Source organism: Podarcis erhardii (genome assembly GCF_964252035.2).
Source record: "Podarcis erhardii genome assembly, chromosome: 5".
Lineage (NCBI taxonomy): Eukaryota > Metazoa > Chordata > Lepidosauria > Squamata > Lacertidae > Podarcis > Podarcis erhardii.
In genome coordinates this window covers 26,847,150-26,853,149 of record NC_138509.1, presented here as the reverse complement: position 1 = coordinate 26,853,149, position 6,000 = coordinate 26,847,150, and the positions used below count along the sequence as shown (strand labels likewise).

At 44.0% G+C, this 6,000-nt stretch overlaps 1 protein-coding gene across 2 annotated transcripts in view; it reads left to right on the top strand.

Annotated features, from left to right (window-relative positions):
* Positions 1-860: 860 nt before the first annotated feature.
* RHOBTB1 (Rho related BTB domain containing 1) overlaps positions 861-6,000 on the top strand; it is a 60,200-nt gene continuing 55,060 nt past the window's right edge. For both annotated transcript variants that reach the window (XM_081861182.1, XM_081861180.1), the window contains exon 1: positions 861-1,032. The gene's annotated coding sequence lies outside the window, so the exon portion shown is untranslated. The remainder of the gene's footprint in view (positions 1,033-6,000) is intronic.

Sequence of the window (6,000 nt, the reverse complement as noted above, 5' to 3'; positions counted from 1 at the left end):
GGGGCGGGGCCTTAATTTGGACAATTGATTGCTCTTCACGCCTGCGAATAACTCCGGCCTGTCCTTATGCATGTTGATATATAGGTATTGATATAAAGGTTCGTATAGTTAAAGCCAAGGTTTTTCCAGTAGTGATGTATGGAAGAAAGAGCTGGACCATAAAGAAGGCTGATTGCCGAAGAATTGATGCTTTTGAATTCTGGTGCTGGAGGAGACTCTTGAGAGTCCCATGGACTGCAAGAAGATCAAACATGTCCATTCTGAAGGAAATCAGCCCTGAGTGCTCACCGGAAGGACAGATCCTGAAGCTGAGGCTCCAATACTTTGGCCACCTCATGAGAAGAGAAGACTCCCTGGAAAAGACCCTGATATTGGGAAAGATGGAGGGCACAAGGAGAAGGGGACGACAGAGGACAAGATGGTTGGATAGTGTTCTCAAAGCTACCAGCATGAGTTTGACCAAACTGCGGGAGGCAGTGGAAGACAGGAGTGCCTGGCATGCTCTGGTCCAGGGGGTCACGAAGAGTCGGACACGACTAAACGACTAAACAACAACAATTATAGGTATAGTTGGGGGCGGGGGAGAGATAGACAAAAGTGGCCTTATGACATTATTAAAACCCAAGAAGAAGAAGAAGAAGAGAGGAGGAAATTCAATCACTTCGGGCCCTGCGCAGGATACAGCCCATAATCCTCCTCCTCCTCCAGAAGAGCATCCTCTCCTCCTCTCTCCTTCCCCCGCCCGCCTCACGGCCTCGGTCACGTGACCTGTAGCGGCTCCTGTGCGACTCGTCCCAGCCAGGGGAAGGACAGGCTGGGCGGGGTGTGGCGCCCTGGAGCAGCCAGCCGGAGAGGAGGCGAGGGAGAAGAAGGAGGGAAGAGGCTCGGCGCTCGCGAGAGGCGGACTAGGTTGAGCCAGCGCTGCCCGCGCGCAGGTTCCGAAGGCGCCGCGAGGGGCGAGTCGCGACGCCCCCCCCCCCCGGAGCGCGCGGCTTGCGCCCCTCTCGGAGAAGAAGTCTCTCCTCCTGTCAGGTGAGGCGCGCGCGGGTCGGCCGGAGAAGGCGGCGAGGAGCGAAGGGGGAAGCGGGGAGCTGCGAGGGCGGGGCCAGGGAGGCTGGCGGGTCTCTGGAGGGAAAAAGAGGTTTAATTCGGAACTGTGGCAAGCTTCTTCAAGCCAGTCCGTTCCCCTTTCTTGACTTGGAGAAATAGCGTACAGTGTCTAAGCACGCTGAAGCATTTGCATGGTACTAAGCACAGAACAGCACTGATGTTTATACACAGTGTATATAAGCTGGGCAGTTAGTATGCATTACTCAAACTACTGCCTCGGCAGATATACAGCAACTAAAGGAGGCTGTGCAACTTGCCAGAAGAAAGTTTTCGCCATTCGTTTTATACCCACTTCTCCCATTGGTGAGAATCTACCAATTTACAGTGCAACGCTGCACGTGTCTGCTCTGAGTGTGTAAGTGTGCATGGTTACAGGCAGGGCTTTTTATCAGTCTGAGCTCAGTTTCTGCACCTCTCAGGTGGGCACCATTGCCATTAGAAGAGAACAAGGGAAGCGTTCATGGTGAGTTCTGGCACTTTTTTTCTAGAAGAATAGCACTGGTTACAGTAGTTTATCCCTCACAGTTGCCCTTTCCGAGCAACCCTTAACAAACTACAGCACCTAGGGACTGAGGTAAAGAATGTGATTCACGTGGGCTGTAATGGTATAATGTGGACACAGCTTTGGTTTCCTTTGGGAGCAAGAGCACTCTGCAGACCTTGCATCACTTCTAATTTATTTAGCACATTTACATTCCAACAACGGGCAACAAAATCACAAAGCCTGCATCCCAGAGAGTAACAGTGTGGACCCCTGCACCCTGTTCCAGATTCTAATCTGGTTAAACTTTTGCCCCTCTCAAAATTCAGGACTGCCAACTGCTACCTTTTCTTACACCTGTTTGCAGAGCAATGGTCTTAGACTCCATGCTGCAGGTATATTGGCCATTCAGAAAACCAAACAAACATCTAGTGTCCTAAATGCCAGCCCCCACTGAGGAAAATAGCCTCTCATCTGTGGCTAGTAATAAGCAGTCAGCAGAAGGAAGTACAGTAACATTACTCATTAATTTTTGGTCTTTCCCACAGCAATGCTTACATGGCTAGTTAGCGAAGATGTTAAAGCTGCTTCCCACTTAACAGATTAATTTCTAAAGAACTACATCTTCCTGGAAGGCATATTTGCCCCTGAAAGTCCTCCATGAGTGATGTCAGCTGTGATGAACCAGCACTCTGCACATGTCCTGAGACATATTTTAAATGACTTCTGTGTATATTCCAAGATCCATCCCTGATGTTGTATAGTGATTCCAGAACTAAGGCCTTGTGAGCACCACACAAATCGCACATTGTTCTGCTCTTTTGTTTTTCTTTTCAAGTCCGGTAACGCGTATTCTGCAAAACCAGCTTCAGCACTCCCACACCAGTAGTATTTTGCTTTCCTTTATGTAGTATCTTGTAAAGTGGGCACAAATCTAGCCAAAGTAAAACACACTTAAGCTCCATTGATTTGCTTAGGCTCAATTCTCTTCCATTGTATTAACTCTGGCTGGATGGTGCCCAGTATTTCCAAAGTGTCTTGGAAGCTGCTAAGGGAAAACAAGTATAATGAATTATGTGTTACGCATTATGTGAATTATGTATTATGTGACCTCTCCAATAGCTAACTCATGGGATGCTTACAATACAGAATAAAAGTGAATACATACTGATAGGACATTTATGTCCTGACTCAATCTGTATTTATTTGCAAGTAAGGGCTCATCCACACGTCTGGTTGCACTGCAGTTTCTAGGCACTGGTCCAAGTGGTTTTTTGTCCCACTGCTTTCCCTTGGGAAAAGAAACACCAATCAGGTTTTCTGCTTGAACCAATGCCTGGAAGTCACGAACATGTGCCTAGAAATTGCGACACAAACAGAAGTGCGGATGAACCCTACAACACACTGGGTTTTTACTCCCATGTAAGATTGCAACCTTAAATCATACATGAAATTAAATCCCATTCAATTTAGTTGGCATTTCTTCTCAGTAAGTGTACACAAGAAGATAATGTTGCAAGTGTGCATAGGCAACCTTTTTTAAATAAACAACACACACACACACACCTTGCAATCCAATCCTATACATTTCCACTCAGGAGTAAATCCAGCAGAGTTCAGTGAGGCTTGCTACTGCTAGCTGTGCAAATGTGTATAGGATTGCAGCTTGAATGGTCTAAAACTGGATACAGAGAAGTAAACAACAAACAAACTGGAAAGAACAAAGGTATGAGTAAATTGATAAGTGTAAGAAGTGAAGTTGATCTGAAAACTAAGACTAAAAACTTCCACAAACCTCATTCCTTAAGCAGACCATGATCCAGGAGTCCTTATGAATTACTTCATCGCAATGATGTTTAAAAAGGAAAAAAAAAAGAATGGCGCACTGAGACTACCAGTAAATGTAATGATCTAAGTATACCTAACTAGGTTCATTGAGTCAAGGGGTTGCATTTAACTAACTTTTATTCATGGTAGACCCATTGCAATTCATCGCCATGACTAAGTTGGATTCATTCATATCAATGAGTCTGTTCTGAATAAAAGTTGAATACAACCCAGTGAAATGTTCTCCTATATAAGGGCAGTTGAGCATTTATTTATTTTTTAAAAAAATCCTATTTATTCCCATTGGAATATGCTTAATTTTGGCTGGAATGTGCCCTACGGGGTTTTTGTTTTGTTTTGTTTTGATATTACATTCTTGCATTGTATTTGCAAGCATTTCTGATGAAATGTTTGAAGTATGGTCAGGGTTGCAGTTTTAAACTGGTGTGCTTACTGGAAAGTGAAGAAAAAAACAGGTTCAGTGATTTGTCGGTTTCATCGTTAGGCTGACTGTAGACCTTTGACAAAGACAGCAAACTTCTATAAAGAAGCTTTTCTTCTTTTAAAATGAACTATAGAAATGGCATGATACATAATGTATAGAATTGCCTTTGCGATGAGATGATTGGTTACTATCAAGTTGTCTATTACACCCAGCACCGCTGCTTTCTAGAACATTGCACACTGAATCCAAGTTTTGTTACTGATTGTGAATCATTTATGCATTTTTAATAATTTAGATAAAAGTTATTTATGTCCATTTTATGACGTAGCTGCAACGAAAAGATGGGATGCTTGCGACATGGCCATTTTTATCTGATAAAAATTGAAATGGAAGAAGCAAGATACAACCTTGCACTTTTCCCCACTTTCATTAATCATTTAGAGCTCTCATAATGGAAATTTGATACACCACTTCCATGGAACACTAGGGACTTATATGCTTATATTATAGGAGAGAATGAATCTATAGACACTGGAAAGGGCCTTAAATTTTTTTCAACCTGCCAGAGTCTTCTTGAGAGAGCTGGCCTCTCTTTGAATAATGCTCAGAGAAAGCAATTTTCACAGCTTTACTCAGGCAGTTGCTTTCCTTGTTTAAGCAGAAGCTTAATGACTTTGGGATCCGTTAAGCATGTTTCATAACACTTATATTTTCTAAATGTTTCCTGCTTCAAACTTATTACCTTGACCACGTTTTGAATGTAGCATAATACTTGGGTAATAGTAAGGGTGAATTCTGAATTTGTCTTAGGTAGGCTGATTTTACATTTCTTTTAAAAAATGTATATTAGTGTGATATCTTTGGAAACATTGTAATTCTGAATAAATTAGGAGATTTTCAAAATGTCATTTTCATCAAGTTATTGATTGTGCTTTCCTCTCTCATTAAATGAGCTTTGACTCCTGCTGTAAACTAGCATATATGTACCTTTGCAGTTTTTTAGAGTGGCTGCAGTTCATGCCATTCCGGTTGATGACCATGCATGTTGTGCCATTGGAAAGCAGCAAGAGTAGAAAGTAGGAGCTCTCCCTGCTAGTCCATTTCCAAACCCACTCTGCTGTAATAAGCACAGTTATTGATGGAGAAGCTAGGGTGGAGGAGCAGAGGCAGCATAACCTCCACTGTTTCTTTGGACTTTCCTTCCCCCATGTGCTCTTCTATCAGTCTCCTCCATGTATTTCTGCACTGACCTCCTTCAGCTTCTCAGACAGAGCTTGTCCGTGGGGCAGTGGGTGCTACAGTCTCCGTGGGTTGAAGTTATGATGCTTCTTACTTGTTAAGATTGTTTTCTTTCTAACAGGAATGATGGGCTGCAATTACTTCAGTAGAAGCCAAGCTTAGGAGTTGAGATGTGGCTTCAAACCCAATACTCAGGATATAAGAAAAGATAGCAGTTTGGCGTTTGAGTTTGGAGATAGCTGAGAGATTTGAGATGGGTGTATGTTGGACTGGGAGCAGCCTGCAGGGTGCCCTTCCTGTTGCTTTGTGAAAACTGAAGCAGGGTTGGCAATTATATTGCTTGCTTTCAATAGTTTGTTCACTTCTAATAGGATTGATTGTTGGCATCCGTCTGTCTTGAGACAATGGAGTGTGCCCTTGGTGGTGAAGACAAACTGCTGCGTTAACAGCACCAAAGTGACCTCCATGGGGTGGAAGCCTGAGCGGTGTATATGGAGATGTTGGGCTGTCCAGAGAACAGGACCAGCCTCTCAGCCTCACTGATGTGATCCAATGGAAAGCTGAGCAATACATTTGGCACCAGCTTGGCTGCAGGAGTTGCTGGAAGGAAGTGTAAAAGGTGCCATCCAACCATCCTAGGGACTCCACTCTGGATTTGTGTGTAGGGTATACTCCATAGCCTTTTCTTCTCCCAAAGATATCCTGCAAGGCAGTGGAGGTGCAGGGTGGGGGACCAAAGGTGGACAAACTACCCCAGAAGGAGCAGGTCAGAAAGGAGGAACTCTGTTGTCCAAAATCCTGCAGAAGTGAGAACATTTTTTTAGTCAGAGGTTCGGAAGCTCAACTACAGAGATTCTAGTTGAGGCTGGCTGTGGAGGTCCACCAGGTGAATGAGCAG